The sequence below is a fragment of the Hyla sarda genome, chromosome 1, assembly GCF_029499605.1.
Source record: "Hyla sarda isolate aHylSar1 chromosome 1, aHylSar1.hap1, whole genome shotgun sequence".
Taxonomy (NCBI): domain Eukaryota; kingdom Metazoa; phylum Chordata; class Amphibia; order Anura; family Hylidae; genus Hyla; species Hyla sarda.
Window position 1 is genome coordinate 154,053,977 of NC_079189.1, and position 21,349 is coordinate 154,075,325.

The window sequence follows — 21,349 nt, forward strand, 5'->3', positions numbered from 1 at the left end:
ATGGTTTTGTTGAACAGTATAGAAGTGGAATTTAAAAAAGCAGATTCTTTCTTAGTTTGGTTAACATTTTTCACAGTAAGGGTAGGGTCACCATGTAGCGCATCGGCAGGGTATTTTACACTGTGGATGCACCTACACCAGTTACTAGAATGAGCTCCCTGCTGAAGCTGCTCGCTTTTGTGACTGGCATTGGCACATCTGCAATGTGAAATACACTGCAGATACGCTTCGTGTGACCCTTACCTAAAGTTGAGCTACAGTTTCTGACAAACTATGGAAGCCATAATATGCTATCTATTAATAGACCTGTCTTGCTGTGTGAAGCATCAGATACAGAAAGCTGTAACAGGATGTGAAGTCGGTCACAAGGTTAGTGAAATAGCCAGAGGGGTCACACTGTTTAGAGGGGTTGTCCAGGGGAAATACTTTTCTTACATTTTTCTGGGGACATGTGAGGGGTCATGGTAGATCAGTAAAGCTTTTTTTTTTTTTTATTATTATTGTTAATATGTCCCTAGCAAAATATAAGAACATTCCAGTCCCTGGACAACCCTTCAAACATACAGAAAACTCTTTTACAGCCCCAATGGTACTGTCAGCTGTATATGCTGCCTATAGCTGCAGACAAAATTGGATAGCTGCTAGGGTACAAAAGCAAACAGTATGTTTCCTGGAGCAGATTTTGGTTGTCAAACTTGCAAAATTGCCTTTAAATTTTTCGGTTGAATGTTACAGAGGCCACCCAAGCCACAACCTGGCAACATTTCTTTTTTGCCCTTACTTCCCTGCCCCTTCTAATTTAAAGACCCCGGAACTTCAGTCAAGGGGGGGCGGGGAGATGAGGGAAAGCAGTTACATGCCAGATTAGGGCACTTAAGCATCTTGGCTCCGCCTTCTTGACACAAAAATAAATTGGCAGTTTATTCAGTTTGGCAACCACCATCAACTCCAGGAAAGGATACAGTTTGCTTTTATACCTTAATAGCCATCCAATAATGTCTCCAACCCTTACCAGCAAATAGCGCTAAAAGACTATTTTAGTTGGAATATGTTTATAGGGCTAAAGATCCATGGCAGTTGCAGCCATAACTTTAAAGTCTTTTCTCATTGGAATTGCATAATAAAATTGCAACCAATTTTGAGCAATAAAACATTTTTGGCAAGTTTTATGTCCCAAAATACAATGTATAATTCTCCAATCCAGGCTGATTGGGTCAGAGATTTAGTTTTATTGGATTTAGTTGTTAGCTGAGAGACGGAGTAGGTCCTGTAAGTAGGGTGTTTAACCCCTTAAGGATGCAGGGCGTACCAGTATGCCCTGAGTCCTCTCCCTTTCTATAACGCAGTGCCATGGCGTGGCCCCTTGTCTTAGCAGGTTGGGCCCGGCCTCTAACAACATCCGGGACACATTCAATGGCGTACACGCAAAAAAATTTCAAAGACCAAAATACCGTATTTTTGGTCACTATTTATATATTGAAAAAATGAATACAAATCAATCAAATAAGCTGATCAATAAATGGTACCGATAAAAACTTATCGGAGTTATAGGAGTCAGTTATAGGAGTCAGAAGATTATGATTTTTTTCAGAGGGAAACCTATAGAAGAAGGGTATCATTTTAATTGTATGGACCTACAGAATAAAGAGAAGGTGTTATTTTTACCGAAAAATGTACTACGTAGAAGCAGAACCCCCTGTTATGCCCTAGATTACATGTCATTACAAAGTGTAATTGGTGGCGCAAAAAATAAGCCATCATATGGATTTTTAGGTGCACCATTGAAAAAACGAAAGTGCAAAAACGTGAAAACCCTCAGGTGTTAACCTGTGCAAGTTGGAAATGGGGAGGAATAAAAACACAAAGTAAATTTAGAAAGTTGTATAACTTGTATGGTGATAGTTCCTTATTGATATATTTAACTCCTTTATGACGAAGGACGTATATTTACCCAGCGTCATATCGGGTCGGTCCCGGCGGCCATCAACGGCCAGGACCCACGGCTAATACAGGACATCACCGATCGTGGTGATGCCCTGTATTGACCTTTCAGACACGGCGATCAAAGCTGACCGCCGCGTCTGAAGCGAAAGTGAAACTATCCCAGCTGCTCAGTCGGGCTGTTCGGAACCGCCGCGGTGGAATTGCGGCATCCCAAACAGCTTACATGACACCGGGAGGGACCCTAACTGCCTCCTCGGTGTCCGATCGGCGAATGACTGCTCCGAGCCTGAGATCCAGGCAGGAGCAGTCAAGCGCCGATAACACTGATCACATGCATGTTAAAGGGGTTCTCCGGTGCTTAAACATCTTATCCCCTATCCAAAGGATAGGGGATAAGATGCCTGATCGCGGGAGTCCCGCTGCTGGGGACCCCCGGGATCTTGCACGCAGCACCCCGTTTATAATCAGTCCTCGAAGCGTGTTCGATCCGGGTCTTATTACCGACGACCACAAGGCCAGCGGCGTGTGATGTCACGCCTCCACCTTGTGTGACGTCATGCTCCGCCCCTCAATGAAAGCCTACGGGAGGGGGCGTGACAGCTGTCACACGGGGGCGGAGGCATGACATCACACGCCGCCGGCCTTGTGGTCGTCGGTAATCAGACCCGGAGCGAACTCCGGGGACTTATTACAAACGGGGTTCCGCGTGCAAGATCCCGGGGGTCCCCAGCGGCGGGACTTCCACGATCAGGCATCTTATCCCCTATCCTTTGGATAGGGGATAAGATGTCTGAGCACCGGAGAACCCCTTTAATACATGCCAGTGATCTGTGTAAAAGATCAGTGTGTGCAGTGTCATAGTCCCCTGTGGGGGCTATAACATTGCAAAAAAAAAGTTTTAAAAAATGTGTTAATAAAGATCATTTAACCCCTTCCCTAATAAAAGTTTGAACCCCCCCCCCCCCCCCTTTTCCCATTAAAAAAATAAAACAGTGTAAATAAAATCACGTGCGTAAATGTCCAAACTATAAAAATGTATAACTAATTAAACCACACGGTCAATGGTGTACACGTAAAAAAAATTCCAAAGTCCAAAAAAGCGTATTTTTGGTCACTTTTTATACCATTAAAAAATGAATAAAAAGCGATTACAAAGTCCGATCAAAACAAAAATGGTACCGATAAAAACTTCAGATCACGGCGCAAAAAAATGAGCCCTCATACTGCCCTGTACGTGGAAAAATAAAAAAAGTTATAGAGATTTTTAAACGTATACATTTTCCTGCATGTAGTTATGATTTTTTCCAGAAGTACGACAAAATTAAACCTATATAAGTAGGGTACCATTTTAACTTGTTACCAGTATGACTAAGATCGCTTAAGCGGTCGAAACGCGTCACTGCTGTTCTTTTACCTGTACTGCCGTGTCAGAATAAATTTCATCTGCAATTGAGCTTCTACTGCGCTGGACATTATCCTTCTTCTTGTATTTTTACTGTATGGACCTACAGAATAAATATAAGTTATCTTTTTTAGCGAAATATGCACTGCGTAGAAACGGAGGCCCCCAAAAGTTACAAAATGGCGAGTTCACAAGCTTTAATTTATGCCAATTCTTGGTGTGAATTACAGTTACATGCTTTGTTATTGCATATTTTCAGTGGTGGTCCAGTTGCTGCAGATTGACCTTTATGTGTATCATGCAGGTCTTAGCAGCCCCCATTGATTACTGCCAAGAGTTAATGTTAGGGTAGGGTCACACGAAGCGCATTTCACAGCGTATTTTAGGGGGTGGATGTGCCAACAGCAGTCACAAGAGCGAGCTTCCTGTTGCAGCCGGGTAGCTCTAGGCCGCCACCCCCCTCCCGTAGACTTGCATTCAGGGGGTGGGGCGTGACGTCACGTGGGGGCGGAGTCGTGATGTCACGATGCTCCGGCCCCGTGGTCGTCACACTACCTACTCGCAGCCTCTAGTGCTGCGGAGCGATTACAAAGGTGGGTGCGCAATGACAGACTGCGGGGTTCCCAAGAGGCGCGGGACCTCCGAGATCATACATCCTTTGGATAGGGGATAAGATGTATTAGGGCCGGAGAACCCCTTTAATTAAGTTTAGCTAAAGCAAAATAAACACTGTATAACTGTTTTGTGGAATCAGAAAATTAGCTTTTGGCTAGATTTCAGCTGCCTTGCCCGCTTCAATAGTTTTATTTACCACCTACTCACCAATAAATATATCCTGATCAGATTGGTGGGAATGTAAGGGGGGAACATTATTAAAACATAATGGTTGCCTGTTTCTTTAACCCCTGTTTTTGCACTTTTTCATTTTTTCCTCCTTACCTTTAAAAAATCATACCTCTTTTAATTTTGCACCTAAAAATCCATATGATGGCTTATTTGTTGCACCATCAATTCTACTTTGTAATGACATCAGTCATTTTACCCAAAAATCTACGGCAAAACGGGAAAAAAAATTGAGACAAAATTGAAGAAATAACGCCATTTTGTAACTTTTGGGGGCTTCTGTTTCTATGCCGTGCATTTTTCAGCAAAAAAGACACATTCTCTTTATTCTGTAGGTCCATATGATTAAAATAATACCCTACTTATATAGGTTGGATTTTGGCTATACTTCTGAAATAAATCATAACTACATGCAGGAAAATGTTTACGTTTAAAATTGTCATCTTCTGACCCCTATAACTTTTTTTTATTTTCCGCTTATGGGTGGTATGAGAGCTAATTTTTTGCGCCGTGATCTGAAGTTTTTAGCATTACCATTTTTACATTGATCAGACTTATTGATCGCTTTTTATTCATTTTTTCATGATATAATAAGTGACCAAAAATACACTATTTTGGACTTTGGGATTTTTTTGACCGTCCAGTTTAATTAATGATATATTTTTATAAGTCAGACATTTCCGCACACGGCAATACCACATGTTTATTTTTATTTACACAGTTTTGTTTTTTTTTTCTATGGGAAAAGGGGGTTGATTCAAACTTTTATTAGGGGAGGGGTTAAATGATCTTTATTCACTTTTTTTTCACTTTTTTTTTCGCAATGTTATAGCTCCCATAGGGACCTATAACACTGCATACACTGATCTTTTACATTGATCACTGGTTTCTCATAGGAAACCAGTGGTCAATGATTCTGCAGCTTGACTGCTCATGCCTGGATCTCAGGTACTGAGCAGTCATTCAGCAATCGGACAGCATGGAGGCAGGTAGGGATCCTCCGGCTGTCTTGTAAGCTGTTCGGGATGCCGCAATTTCGCGGCGGCAATCCCAAACAGCTCCCTGAGCTAACAGGCATTGTTTTACCTTCACTTAAGACACGGCGTTCATCTTTGAACGCCGCGTCTAAAGGCTTAATAGCGTGCGGCACCGCGATCAGGGCTGCGAATTATTAGCCACGCCGTTGCCCCATGTTATAGAAAGGGAAAGGACTCAGGACGTACCGGTACGTCCTTGGTCCTCAAGAGATTAAATAGACTAGCTAGTTATTTGACAGACTGCTTTGTGGCTTCATTGTTTTTGCACTGTATTTAATGTGTGTGTATATGTGTGTGTGTGTATATATATATATATATATATATATATATATGTGTATGCTGCTCAAAAAAATAAAGGTAACACTAACACAACACATTCTAGATGTGAATGAACTAATTGTATGAAATACTTTCATCTTTACATAGTTGAATGTGCTGACAACAAAATCACACAAAAATTATGAATGGAAATCAAATTTATCAACCCATGGAGGTCTGGATATGGAGTAACATTCAAAATCAAAGTAGAAAACCACACTACAGGCTGATTCAACTTTGATGTAATGTCCTTAAAACAAGTCAAAATGAGGCTCTGTAGTGTGTGTGACCTCCATGGGCCCGTATGACCTCCCTACAATGCCTGGGAATGCTCCTGATAAGGTGGCAGATGGCCTCCTGAGGGATGTCCTCCCAGACTTGGACTAAAGCATCCGCCAACTCCTGGACAGTCTGTGGTGCAACGTGGCATTGGTGGGTGGAGACATGATGTCGTAGATGTGCTCAATCGGATTCAGGTCTGGGGAACGGACGGGTAAGTCCATAGCATCAATGCCTTCCTCTTGCAGAAACTGCTGACACACTCCAGCCACATGAGGTCTAGCATTGTCTTGCATAAGGAGGAACCCAGGGCCAACCGCACCAGCATATGGTCTCACAAGGGGTCTGAGGATCTCATCTCGGTACCTAATGGCAGTCAGGCTACCTGTGGCAAACACATGGAGGGCTGTGTGGCCTCCCAAAGAAATGACACCCCACCCATTACTGACCCACCGCCAAACCAGTCATGCTGAAGGATGTTGCAGGCAGCAGAACATTCTCCACGGCATCTCCAGACTTTGTAATGTCTGTCACATGTGCTCAGTGTGAACCTGCTTTCTTCTGTGAAGAGCACAGGGTGCCAGTGGTGAATTTGCCAATCTTGGTGTTCTCTGGCAAATGCCAAACGTCCTGCACGGTGTTGGGCTGTAAGCACAACCCCCACTTGTGAACATCGGGCCCTCATACCACCCTCATGGAGTCTGTTTCTGACCGTCTGAGTGGACACATGCACATTTGTGGCCTGCTGGAGGTTATTTTGCAGGGCTCTGGTAGTGCTCCTCCTGCTCCTCCTTGAACAAAGGCAGAGTTAGCGGTTCTTCTGCTGTGTTGTTTTTACATCTCCTGATGTACTGGCCTGTCTCCTGGTAGCGCCTCCATGCTCTGGACACTATGCTGACTGACACAGCAAACCTTCTTGCCACAGCTTGCATTGATGTGCCATCCTGGATGAGCTGCACTACCTGAGCAACTTGTGTGGGTTGTAGACTCCGTCTCATGCTACCACTAGAGTGAAATTACCGCCAGCATGCAAAAGTGACCAAAACAGCAGCCAGGAAGCACAGGAACTGAGAAGTGGTCTTCCTGATTGGACAGTGTGATTTCACAGAAGTGTGATTGACTTGGAGTTACAAAGTGTTGTTGCAGATGTGAATCCCATATGTTGCAATTAATTTGGAGTTTAGAGCTTTTCTTCTCAGTTTAACTCAAAGGTACATATTTAACCCCTATACAAGGATCTGGAATTTGAGGGTAGTGAACTGGGGATTCCTAAAAGCAAAGTAGTCTTCAAAAACTGCTGCTTTTGTATTGTGTTTGAAATTTTAACCTGCTGACAGACAGCCTGAGGTAAAGGTAGGCAGAGTTCTCTGATATGTGAACTTTCCTAAGTATCTTAGGGTAGGTTCATACTAGCTGAATTGCTTCATTGAATCTGTGGCTCCAAGAATTGGTATTAATTTTGTAGCTGAAATGAACCCCTAATTTTTAAAGTTCCCTTGACTAATAGGTTTTTCTGAGGGGGTTGATTCTTTCACTATAATCCAATTTCTTGACGGACTTCCGCTTTGGAACTGCTGATGTGTTAACTAAGCAGCAGCCTTCCATTAAGTTCAATGATAGGCTGCTGAAAACGGAATACGCTCGGAATTTTTCCAAGAGGAAACAGAGTGGTACATTGTGTGGACGAATTCTTACTGTTGAGGCAAGAGCGTAAAGAGATGAAACTTAAAGTTGTACTATGCGCAAGCATTTTATTCTAGTAATGAATGCAGTGTAAAAAGTTCTATAGCATTTCAAATTAGTGCTACTAAAGTTTTTACCTGGTTATTTCAAAATATATGGTTATTGCATCCTTTCTCCACTTTATTGTCTACCTTCACCATCTTGTCATGTCACACATTTGTGTCATTACTGGGGCCTTGGCTTGATTTATTGTCACAAGCTAGCCACAGCACAACATCGTATGCAGTGCACACTATGCAATGCTATTAATGGGTTAGAAGGGGATTATGCAGGGAGGGTGGGATTGCAGTATTGAACAGGGTAGCATGGGATCATTTAGACTGGTAGGAATGCCGTACAGGGAAAAAGAATACCTGGGGTGGCTGCTGGAGGCCAAATTTTCTCTTAGGTTCTATTCATACATACAGTATACTGTGCAGATTTCATGTGCAGGATTTTAAGCTGTATTAAGTCATTTAGTTTACATTGAATTCTGCAGCAGAAAACCCTGTGCATCAAATCTGCACATAATACTGTATGTGTGAGTACACCAACAAAGGGCATTCTGTTTGCTGCAGGCACCGACCCGAGAGCTAGGACTGCTTGGGCAAAGCGTATTCCACTAAAAGAATGAACATGTTTGGAGTCCAGAATTTAAATTTTCAAGGCAGATTTTTGAAAACAATGTCTGGCTGCTGCCTGGAATTTGAGTGGGATTTTTCCTCTAGAAGTTCCACCATGTGATTTGGGCCAAAAGGTTATTAATGGAGATGAACGAATTGAATCTGAATCCAAATTTGTTACGAATTTCAGGAAAAACAGGTTGGAGCGATAACAATGAACCATAACTGATTAAATGAAACATTCACACTTTCACAGTCGGGGGGGGGGGCGCTGAGAGGCAGGGGCTAGAACAGGTGGTATCTTGCCTGACCGAGGACCGCCAGCTCGATGCTCACCAGAATGGGGGCTCACAAAATGTAAATAAATTCAAATTAAATTAAATAAAAATTACCTAAACAATCTCTTTATTCTCTTCAATTTTGACACCGTTATCAGGTGATGGGTGGGATTATACAGTCAGGGAGTGGGAATGTTGTACATTGAGGGGCGTGTATACTGAATATACACCCCCTGCCTATATAATCCCACCTTTCACCTAAACTATTAGGGAAACCTAAGCCAGTCCTCTTTAAGAAAGGCGCACTGAGAATTGGGACCTTAAGAACAGTGTCATTGTACAGAGGAACTAAGACCCCTAAAGAGGAAGGTATAAGTCTGGGAATGTAGGAATCTAGAAAGTGTGGCCTGAGAGGGAAGAGAAGACAACCGATAACTGATATAGGTAAGATAACCGAAATGGATACAGGATAGATAAAGATGTTTTAAAGTAGATCTAAAGCCAGCCATATGCTGTTTATATAAAATCCTGCACTTTACATTTTATACTAAGAAAACATAGTAATGCATTAAACTGATGTTTTCGTACTGATCAGTTGGATGCTGATGATTCCTAATGCCTTTTGTGCTTTGTGTTGCCTGCATGATGGAGCTTTTCCTAAATGGCCATCCAGTCCTGCAGCGCAGAAAAAAAAAAAAGTGTCTCCCACCTTAATTTAGAATATAGTCTTCTGTTTGTAGGTATCCAAGTTGGATGAGATCCGGCTGTTTGAATACTTGGCCAGGCAGCTGGATCATTCCAGTTCTGTTACAGCTTGCTTATGCAGTCTGAATATGACAACAGGCCTAATAGCAGATGTCATCCAACTGCAGGATATTTCTTATTAGATCAAGTATTTATATCTTGCTTTGCCTGTGCTCCGAAAATATATGAATTACAGGCTGATGTCGCATGAGCATTGTTGGTTTTGTATCAGCAGAAATACTGACGTACTGTCAGAGCATCTTAATAGATCATAAAAGACCTAAAACACATCGATTGACACATACTTTGTTCTGCATAGAAATAATTTCTCATGCCAACCTATTTTCATTGAATAATATGTATATCAAATGCATAAACAATACAATGACAATTCAGCATCACTAAATACGGGCCTAACAAGACTGTCAGCTCTGAATAATCATCCACAAATTCATCCACATTGATTTATGGCCAAAATCATCCACATTGATTCATTGTCTCATACTTATTACTGTGCTATCTAACTTAGGGAATAATGTTTAGCTTTATTAAAGGGCTTATCCACCATAAGGGGATTTTAGTACTTACCTACCAGACAGTAGTGGACATGCTTAGGAAGGTTCTGTGTTTGTCTTGGAGCTAAATGGCTGTGTTCTGAGTCCACAATAGCATTGCTGCTATCATTTTGTTAAACGGCTATTTCCTGTTAGAGTGTCCTCCCTTCAACTACAAGTTCAAGGATTCCTTGTTTGTAAGTGTGAGGTCACTTTTCTTTCTCCTACACATCAGCCATCCCACCCTTTGAAGCACATCTGAGCTCTCATGCTGTGCTGTGAACAATAGACCAGTGTTTTTAAACCCCTTAACGACGAAGGACGTATATATACGTCCTGTGCTGGCTCCCGCGATATGCCGTCATATCGGGTTGGTCCTGTCGGCCATCAATGGCCGGGACCCGCGGCTAATACAGGACATCACCGATCGCCGCGATGCCCTGTAATAACCCTTCAGACGCGGCGATCAAAGCTGACCACCGCGCCTGAAGCGAGAGTGAAAGTATCCTGGCTGCTCAGTCGGGCTGTTCGGGAAAGCCGCGGTGAAATTGCGTTGTCCCGAACAGCTTACAGGACACCGGGAGGGCCGTTACCTTCCTCCTCGGTGTCCAATCGGCGAATGACTGCACCGTGCCTGAGATCCCGGCAGGAGCAGTCAAGCGCCGATAACACTGATCACAGGCGTGTTAATACACGCCAGTGATCTGTGTAAAAAATCAGTGTGTGCAGTGTTATAGGTCCCTATGGGAGTTATAACATTGCAAAAAAAAGTTAAAAAAAAGTGTTAATAAAGATCATTTAACCCTTCCCTAAATAAAAGTTTGAATCACCCCCCTTTTCCCATAAAATAATAAAACAGTGTAAATTAAAATAAATATATATGGTATCGCTGCGTGTGTAAATGTCCGAACTATAAAAAATATATCGTTAATTATACCACACAGTCAATGGCGTACACGTAAAAAAAATTCCAAAGTCCAAAAAAGCTTATTTTTGGTCACTTTTTATACCATAAAAAAAGTTATAAAAAGTGATCAAAAAGTCTGATCAAAACAATAATGGTACCTTCAGATCACGGCACAAAAAATGAGCCTTCATACCGCCCTGTACGTGGAAAAATAAAAAAGTTATAGGGGTCAGAAGATGACATTTTTAAACGTATACATTTTCCTGCATGTAGTTATGATTTTTTCCAGAAGTACGACAAAATCAAACCTACATAATTAGGATATCAGTTTAATCGTATGGACCTACAGAAAAATGATAAGGTGTCATTTTTACCAAAATATGCACTGCGTAGAAACGGAAGCCCCCCAAATTTACAAAATGGCGTTTTTTCTTCTATTTTGTCGCACAATGTTTTTTTTTTTTTCCGTTTCGCCGTGAATTTTTGGGTGAAATGACTGATTTCACTGCAAAATAGAATTGGTGACGCAAAAAATAAGCCATAATATGCATTTTTAGGTGGAAAATTGAAAAGGTTGTGATTTTTAAAAGTAAGACCAATAATGTAAGGTTCGCATCGAGGTCTATCAATGATCCCAAGAAATCCCGTGTCAGGGCGCGGGCGCCTGGATGCCCGAGTAAGGAGTCTTGAATAGAAGAAAGAGAAGAGAGCTAAAGGTGGGCACGCCAGGACGCGCAGCCCCCCCACAGGGAGTCACGGGGAGGGAAAACTGAGGAGATGAGATATAAGCAAAGCTCAAGGAGTCGAAAAACACGGCAGGAAAAGAGACTGAGTAATGTAAAGAAGTAAGGGAAAAGAGAAGAGAAAGAAATAGAGAGGGGAGAGGAAAAAGGGTAGAAGAGATGAGGAAGAAGAGGCCCCAGGTCCCTGTAAGGGGTAAAGGGGGGGCATAGGCTAGGGGGTAACAATTAGTAAGACGCAGGCAGCGGGGAGGGGGGGTATGAATCACAGGAAAGTACATGGAAGGACTATACAGTGTTCAAATAAAGCTAGGGTTCCTAAATTTGTAAGTGAGCCACGGTTGCCACGTGGCGTAATATATGTCGTATGAGCGTGTACTCCAGCTAGAGAGTTCCTCCATCCTACATATGTTTGCAACTTTAAGTAACCAGTGTGTGGCAGTAGGCGGGGCTGATTGCCTCCAGTGGAGGGGAATCAGGCATTTGGCCGCTGAGATAAGGTGTGCGAGGAGGGATTGCTTATGCAGAGAGTTCTCCTTGTCAGGGAGGCCCAGAAGGACTAAGGACGGGGTAAGAGTAACCGTGCGGCCTAAGATATCAGTAGTAAGCCTCTCTATATCACTCCAAAATGGCTGTATGTTCGGGCAGAACCACCATATGTGTGAAAAGGAGCCACGTTCGATGCCACATCTCCAGCATTTAGCAGTGGGCGACAGACCCCAATGGTGTAGGAGCTCAGGGGTCTTGTACCAGTGCGTGAGTAGTTTGTAGTGATTCTCTTGGAGTTTAATGCACCTAGAGAAGCCAAGCGAATTATGCAGGATAATTTTCCTGTCTGAGTCTGTAAGTTGAAGGCCTAATTCCCTTTCCCATGAGAGTAGGTAGGAGGGCGTGTGCACAGCGCCCGCGTCTAGTAGACGTGAGCGGAACGCAGAGAGCCTGTGTCTCGAGGAGTTGGCAGTCTGGGTGAGCTTTTCCATCCAGTTATAGTCATCGGCGATGTCGCACACCCTGAGAGCCTCTACACACGAACTCCTAATAAGGCGCGTTTGGAGAAAGTTAACGGGGTCGTCAGGGAGTAGTGACTTGACATGTTTAAGTGTGGGGGGTCGCCTGTCAAAACATAGGGCTAGGATGGGGATATCAGTCAGTTTGTTCCAAATGTCGTCGAGGTGTTCAGATGTGGGGAGGATGGCATACGGGATTAGTGAGGAGGCATAGAGACAGGTAGTATTTTCTACCCCGAAGCGCATTTACCATAGGATGGATCGAATTTAATTTTAGCTAACGGAGTACCTTTCAGGATAGGGTTAGAGACAGCAGATAAGCTCCCAGGGGTAGGAAGCCAAATGTTTCGTAGAATCGCAGGATGGGAAGGGCCCAATTGGTCCCTTTCCAAAGAGTGTCCATGCAATAAGCTCGTGTTAGAAGCTATCTCTGTCCATCTCTGGAGGTGGGTGGCTGTGTATAGATGTTCGACATTTGGGATACCCATGCCTTCCTCTCCCTTCCTCCTTGTCAGAAGTGTGTATGTAAGCCTGGGTCGCCGGCCAGCCCATAAGAAGGCGGTAAGCAGGAAGCAGGGAGCTTCAACGGAACCATCCGCAAGACATAGACAATTGAGGGGATGATATAGGTCTGGAGCAGGTTCCGCCTACCCATCCACGATAAGTAGGGTCTTTTATAGCTGGATAACTGCAATTTAATTTTTGCCAAGAGAGGATCGTAGTTCAACTCATACAGGTCAGACAAGGAGGGAGGGATAGTAATTCCCAGGTATGTGATGCTTTTAGAGGGCCATTGGAAACGTGACGTTGACTGTAAGCGCAGTGCCTGTTCGGTGGGTATAGATATGTTTAATATTTCTGACTTAGTGTAGTTGACCTTTAAAGTTAGACAACAGTCCATAGCATTCAATGAGATTCAGTATAACAGGGAGAGAGTCAAAGGGGTTAGTCACTAGCAAGAGAAGATCATCTGCGAATGCAGCCGTTAGGTGAGTGTGTTCCCCGATCGTAAGTCCCCTGATGGCGTTATTCTGTCTCAATGCTTGTAGAAGCGTCTCCATGACAACTATATACAGGGAGGGCGACAAGGAGCAGCCCTGGCGGGGTCCATTTCGAATGCGAAAGGAGGGCGAAAGGGTGCCATTAATCTTCAGTTGGGCGCTAGGGCCACGATAAAGGGACATTATGGCCGAGACAAAAGATGAGGTCAAACCAAACCTCCGGAGTGTGAGCTAAATATAGTCCCATGCCACTCTGTTGAACGCCTTCTCGGTATCTGTGCCGAGAATGAGTAGCGGTACCCCTCGTGTGCGTGCATAACGAACTGCGTGCATAACCCGCAGGGCATTATGGCGTCCCTCCCTACCCTTTACGAAGCCCGTCTGATCTGGATTTATGATAGTAGGTAATAGGTTGCTCATGCGTAGAGGGAGGAGCTTGGCCCATATTTTAACGTCCAAATTCAAAAGGGAAATTGGCCTATAGCTCGGGCAGAGTGCAGGGTCTTTCCCCTCCTTGGGCAGAATGGTTATGTGCGCACTGAGAGCCTGGGGTTGGAGGGTCCCGACATAAGTGAGTTACACCATTTTGTGAGGTGAGGTAGGAGAACATCTCCTAGTGTTTTGTAATAGAAAAGGCCTAGGCCGTCGGGGTACAGGCTCTTCCCCAGGGGAAAAGATTTAATTACCATGGCCAGTTCTTCTTCGGTACACGGTCTAAGTAAGTCCTACCCCTCATCCGCAGTAATAGAGGGCAGCTCCAAGGAGGACAAAAAATCTTGTATAGCCTGTTCCCGAGTGCCATGGGGTGGGATAGATGGGGTGAGGTTGTAAAGTGATCGGTAGAAGGCAGTGAATGCCTCTGCGATATCAGGGGTGGAGGTACAAGTGTTCCCCCGACCGTCCGCTATTTTGTGAATGAACGCCCTTTTCTTCTTCTTTTTGATCAGTGCCGTCATAAGCCTGCCTCCCTTGTCTCCATGAAGGAAAGGTTTCTGTTGAAATCTGATTACATTTTCCACTTGTTTTTTGTTAAGCAGGTCCTTTAATTTGTCCCTAAGGGACGTGAGTTCCCTATCATCGAAACGGGGGCCTGCAGCCGTCTGTAACCGTTCAAGGGTAGCTATTTGGGAAAGTAAGTCAGAAACCCGCCCGGAGCGCTCTTTTTTTCAATTTGGACCCAAGGGCTTGGGCCTCATCCTCGCCGTCAGGAGCGGGGGAGAGTGTCGCAGGAGAAAGTCCATCATGTAGCGGCATACAGTTCCTTCGGACAGGTAAGAGGACAAGACCAGCAACAATTGTCCCCAGGCACTTGGGTAGTAATGTCCAACGGAGGGAAGCCGCGAGGTTCCGTGAATGTGTGCATACCTATAAGTGGGGAAAGAGAGGGGAGGAGGGCAGGTCAGAGCAGGGGTGTCCGTGGAAATAGACAAAAACAGGGAGAGACATCAGGACGGGGCGGGAGGGGAGAGGTGAGAGGAGACCGGTAGGGAGAAACAGATGAAGTGTCCAGGGGAGAACGGGTGGCTCCAGGAGATCATCTCTCGTGCAGTCGTGAGCACATGAGGGCCTATGGAGAAAGAGATCCTCCGATCCCAAATGCCCAGTGATGAGGAAGCAAAGCGAATGTTCCAATGTCTGTCCTGGGTGGCATAAACGAGGTGGTGGTCTGTGTCAGGGCACTAGGAGGCAAGTTTGTAGGATGAGCACCAGAAGCGTGGGTAGGTCAGAGCCACAAGTAGAGGAGAAACATAACCAGGACCCACTATGAACGTGCAGGTAGCAGACTTGTTTACAAGACGGGGTAAGGTCCTCTCGATCCATCAGCTTTTGGGCGGATTTTCTCTGCTGTTTAGGGGATTTGGACCTCTCCACCTTAGACCACGGGGTGATTTTGGGGAGATCTGGCAAAGGGTGGCCTATAGGTGGGATGTCCTATAGGTGGGATGTCTATAGGTGGAATGTCCAGGAAGCGCCAGGCTTTGTCGAGATCACCTGGATCACGGATAGTGAAGCGGCGTCCGTCTTTCAGAATAGAGACGCCGAAAGGGTACAGCCAGGTGTAGGGTAGCCTCATTTCACGCAGCTTCAGGAGGAGGGGGTTCAGCATCCTGCGCTTGGCCAGAGTGGACGGGGCAATATCTTGAAATAGCTTAACAGCGTTCCCCTCAAACATTAGGGAGGGAGTCTCTCTGTTGGCCTTAAGGATGGCCGCTGTGTCCACAAAGCTGAGTAGACCACATATGATGTCTCTGGGTGGATCAGAGGCCTGCGGCTTGGGACGTATAGCTCTGTGTACCCTCTCGATGACCACCCTTCCTGCGCGCTCCTCACCTAGCAGCATGGCGAAGATCTGTGTAGTCACCGCTTGCAGCGCCTCAGCGCCTTGAAAGGTATCCCTTTCAATCTGATGTTCTTTCGTTGGCTTCTGTTCTCCTGGTCCTCCAAGAGCAGAAACCTCAGGACACAATTCAGGTGCTATCTGAAGTCACTAATGGTACATGTCACCTAATGCAGGAACCAAGAGTCTCTGCTGTCTGGAGTGGTGCTATCCCGGTCTCTGCAAGTGTACTGTACTTTGTTGATACGCTATTAGGTTTGTATCCTTCAATCCTGCTTTCGCAGGCTGCTGCTATATGCACATTGCACTTTCTTTACATGTTTACATTGTAAGCTTTGTATATGAACTATTTACATTTGTTATGTGCAATACTTATTGATGTGCAATAGTTACTTATATGTGCTATAGATGTGCTTCAGGCCATCTTTATTATATGTATATACTTTTTATATCTAAATTGGGATATACCCTATTACAATAATTCCATGTACCCTTATTACCTGTGCAGAGCCAGTGATATCACCGTTTGTTGCTGAATTCTTCTTTTTCGCATATACGTGTCTTTTAGCAATGCACTATTCTTTCTTCTACGGAAATAATAAAATTTGTGCCCGTTTGGCACATACTTTTCTTTGAAATGACTCCGTTGTGTTCTCTTTGTTTTCTGAAGTATTAGATTGGAGTTCATAATTATACGGCCCGTACTGGTAATTGGGGTGTCACTGGACAGTGCTTAATATTGAGTGTAACACTATAGATGTGCAATACACCTTCCCCAATATTGTGTCTATTGGTTTGCATGCCTGGCTGTGTTACATCACTCTGATCCTCATCACTAGAGATGGGCGAATTTTTTAAAAAATTTGATTAGGCCGAAAAAATTTGGTTTGATCCGACTATGTTTGCGGCGAGTCGCTATTAAAAATGGCTAAAAATGTAGAACACTTTGTCTTGTCGTAACATGCATAGGGTGTGTGCTGGGGTAGTGAAATAATACTGTTATTCAGTATGACCTGCAGATTACAGGTGTCGCTATTAGAATCACTGCCGCAGAGTGGCACAATGACAGAGTCTGGATGTGGCAGTAAGCTTTCTGTGATGATCTCAATTGGCAGACTATGAAACGACTTCAAAATTCTCCCTGCCTGCCTGCATGCCTGCCTGCAGTGATGCGGGCTTGAGGTCAATGGATTTCCCCTGAGCCGATCTGTATTGTCAGTAACGCTGATTAGTGACCACACGGTGTCTGCTCTCTCTCTCTCTCTCTCTCTCTCTCTCTCTCTCTCTCTCTCTTTCTCTCTCTCTCTCTCTCTCTCTCGCCAAAATGAATGCGGGCTTGAGGTGACTGGATTTGCTGCTGTAAAGATCTATATTGTCAGTAACAGTGCACTCACACAGTCTCTGCTCTCTCAGCAAAACGTCAGAGAAGGAGATGCCTGTCTTCGGCAATGGCTGCCGAATATATAGGGCTGTAACATCACAGGACTGGCTGGCTACTGATAGGCTGCATGCCGATATGTGATTCGGGGTGATTCAGCCTACCCACCTTCGCAGACTTCCTTGCCCCATGTCCTCACAGGTGTAGCTGCCATTTTAGCCCCCAGCCCGCACAAAATGCCAGCCCGCACAAAATGTAGTGAATGAAACAATTCGTTACCACGAAGCGCAAGGAAATTCAAATTTGGAACTTCATCAGCTTCGATTCGCCCATCTCCAATCACTATTCCTGTCCTAATTTATGACAATCCGGTGGTATACTTTTCTCTTATGGCCTGTAGTTGCCACTGAGTGTGGTCTCCCTGTGCCACCTAATCTGTTTTGTCTATGCCACTCCCCAGAACGTTGCATATCAGACTCAAGGTTTTCACCCACTAACTGCTTTAAGAGTACTGTATATAATCGAGTATAAGCCGTCCCGAATATAAGCCGAGGCCCATAATTTCACCCCAAAAACCCAGGAAAACCTATTGACTCGAGTGTAAGCCTAGGGTGGGAAATACAGCATCCCCTCTTGTCATCATCCATCCTCCTCGCACCCCTGTAATCATCCAGACCCCCCTGTCCATATGACCCCCCCCTGTCATATCACCCCAGGTCCTTATCACCCCCTGTCATCATCCAGAACCCCCTGTCCATATGACCTCTGTCATCATCCAGACTCCCCTTTCGTTTTCTTCTCACCTCCCCAGTTGTTGCTCTAGTAGCTGCAGGGACCGTCCAGGGAGGGTTAGCAGGGCTGTCCATCTTCACTGCAGGGACCGTCCGTATTCCGGTGGGAGGGTGAGCCGGTATGGGCCACCGGGAGGCAATCTTCTCTGCTCCGGGCCATCCTCGGACTAGTGACGCTGCATTGACCCCACCGTGCGCAGCAGACGTCTGTGCGCAAGGAGGCCCCTGATGTCATGTCTGCCCAGCACGGACATCCTTGCGCGGCAGTGTCAATGCAGAAATACTAGTCCGGGGACGGCCCGGAGCGGAGAAGAGTGCCTCCCGGTTAAGATGGCCCAGACCAGCTCACCCTCCCCACGGAATGCGGAAGATCCCTGCAGTGAATGGACGGCCCGGTCCACCCCCCCCTCCCCCCCACCGGTATGCCTAAGGCGATATTTAAAAAATATATATTTTTTTCACTTGAGTATAAGCCGAGGGGGGGCGTTTTCAGCATGAAAAATCGTGCTGAAAAACTCGGCTTATACTCGAGTATATATGGTATGTAAACAGCAAGGGACTACCAGGTTGCTACCTCCGACATCTTGGTATAGGTGGTTGGTGGCCTGGAGGACCAAAAGATGCTAGTAAAGATCACCAAGAAGGGAGCCAGGATAAAGGCTGGCAATGTACATGGATAGTCAGTGGACAGGCAAACAGATCAGCGTGGGCAGCGTATGTTAATAGTCAGAGACAGATTAAGGTTAAGCATAGGAGGTGGGGAACAGTACATTAAAGCCGGCAGATGTCAAGAATTTGGGCTGGGGACATACACTGTAACAAGTAAGATTCACTGTAACCTTTGCAAGATTATCAAAAACCTTATTGCTCGGACAATTATGTAACACAGAGCTTTCTGACATAGGTGCTGCTAGTTGGTGCTTGACTGGTAATGTTGGTTGTGTGAGCTGGCCCTTCTAAGAAGCATAGAGAAAGTATGTATAGACCCTATTGGGCAGAGCAGAGAAGAACAAATGCCTGTAGCATATGGATCAAAGGTAACCCAAAGGCCATGCCTGCCAATATTAGTGGTTAACTGGTGGGCACTGGTTGAAATAACCATTTTGTATTTTATTGTGAGACTATGTGACTTACTTACACCATGATTAACCCTCCTTACAATTAAGCAGGCCATTAGTTTGATAACAAAAGAATAAATACATAAATAAAACAATTTTTTCAGGTTTACATTTAAATGTTTCAGTAAAATATCCTAATTTATTCATCTAAATTTCAGTGTGTCTTGAGTATAAATTACTTTAAAATAAGCAGCTGTAAGGGGAAATCAGGACTCCGAGGAGCCCTTATTAACAGGCAATTAATAACTTCTAATGCATTTAACTAATAGCTTCTACTCCCCAATAGCCAAGTTATTCTGTACGCATGCTTACATCAGTTATTAGATTTTTTAATTTCATATAAATTCCAAACCATGTGATATTGAAACTCAAGTATGTTTAAAGTTGAAAACCAGGTTTGCCTAAGGAAATAAAAATTGAAAGTGGCTCTAGTGATATACTGAACAAACATCAAACAAGAACAATGCAATCTCCTGGGTTCTGGTGAAATAAGCTTATCAGTACTCATGGAGAATATATTCAGGATTAGCGTGAATTTACACTATGGAGGAATTACTGCTCCTGTCTTATTCAGTTGAATGGGGTCTTCAGAAAAGTGCTGCCAAAACAACTCCATTGAAATCCATAAAATTGATTTTCAGCTTTAGGAATTTTAAGCAAAAAAATGTATAAATAAATCTGTTGCATGTAAATAAATAAATATATATTGTAGGGGTTTCACTCTGGGATCGTCCTTTGCAGTAGCCAAAGGACATGTTTTTTCACAAAAAAATAGCAAACGGCAAGTCCTTTCTGCAATTCTGGCTCCTCACCAGGTTTATTAAACAGGTTGGAGCATAAACAAAAATAAACAAAACATAAAAATAACACCTAGGCCGTCTAGCCACTTCACTACACATGTAGCAGGCCCTGACTATTAACTGGGGGTCTTTTCCCTGCCAGTTTAAACACAGTAAGTTCTGCAGCCTTAAAAGATACAGTTCACATTTGAACATGAAGTCCCATTCAAACAGCCACCTGCTATATATTGCTATATAGAGCCATTGCTCTCACTCAAGGAGTCCACACTTGTGTCCTTTTGCAGCCCTTGTTGTGCCCTCCTGGCAATGAACACAATGTCTCCCCCTCTAACAGCCACTTCTGTCTAAGGGAGAGCCCAGACTATTCTGTTTTTCCTTCTTTTTAAACAGACTTCCCCTCTCTGCTGCCTCATTGATTAGGCCCAGGATCAGGTAGCAAAATACACTTTTTCCTTGCCACACTGTCACAATATATACAGCTTTACACAAGCATATAGAAGTACATCCATTATACAGATCTGTAATATGGACATATTTCAGATGAAATACCATCAGTATGTCATCAGAATTCCTATCCGTATTTTGTACTGATGGGCATCTTCTAGACAGGAACTCGGAAAAACAGAAGATAAAATATTTTGAAAATACTGATGCAATATAAATTTAAAGGGGTTCTCTTTATAAATTACTTTTATTAAAAAATCTTAATCCTTCTAGTACTTTTCAGCTGATGTATGCTACAGAGGAAGTTGAGTTGTTCCTTTGTCTCATCACAGTGCTTTCTGCTGACACCTCTGTCCATATCAGGAACTGTCCAGAGTAGGAGCAAATCCCCATAGCAAACCTCTCCTGCTCTGGACAGTTCCTGACATGGACAGAGGTGTCAGCAGAGAGCACTGTGGTAAGACAGAAAATAAATTAAAAAAGAAAATAACTTTATGTGGAGCATACAGCAGCTAAGTACTGGAAGGGTAAAGATTTTTAAATAGAAGTAATTTACAAATCTAGTAGCAGAGAGTTTATCAGCTCACCTGAGCCTCCAGTGCATGGCAATCCTCGAAATAAATTGCATAACAGGTGAAAGAGCCAGCACCTTAAAAACAAGAATTTATTGGATTCTTTAAAATTCCATTAGGAAAGGCAAATAGAAGGAGTACATCAAGCGATGTCACAACAGTTTACAGCATGAGAAGAAGGTCCCTTCACGCCGATGAGTTTAAGGTCATGGACCTTTGGCATGACTAAGGGTCTATAACCTGAAACGACTGGTGAGGGCTGAAGTCTAGTCAGTTCTAGTCAAGTCAGTCAAGGTCAGTCTGTCTAAATTCAGCATGGGTCTGCAGCAAATAATCCAAGTCCAATACAAGTCCCAGCGAGGCCGCAAGTCTCTAAAGTCACTGGTCACTTCCTTGGGCCTAGTTGAGCTGTAAAGAATATTCCACTGTCTACCTCAGTAAAGCTGCCATTGTTCCGTAACTTGGCGTCGGAGTCATTATTTGTCCCGTGCCAAGCTCAGGATCCAGGC

The 21,349-nt window shown here is 44.2% G+C and overlaps 1 protein-coding gene across 4 annotated transcripts in view; it reads left to right on the forward strand.

The window, feature by feature from the left end:
- Window positions 1-21,349, forward strand: part of INPP4B (inositol polyphosphate-4-phosphatase type II B) — a 665,917-nt gene that overhangs the window by 11,988 nt on the left and 632,580 nt on the right. The window lies entirely within an intron of this gene.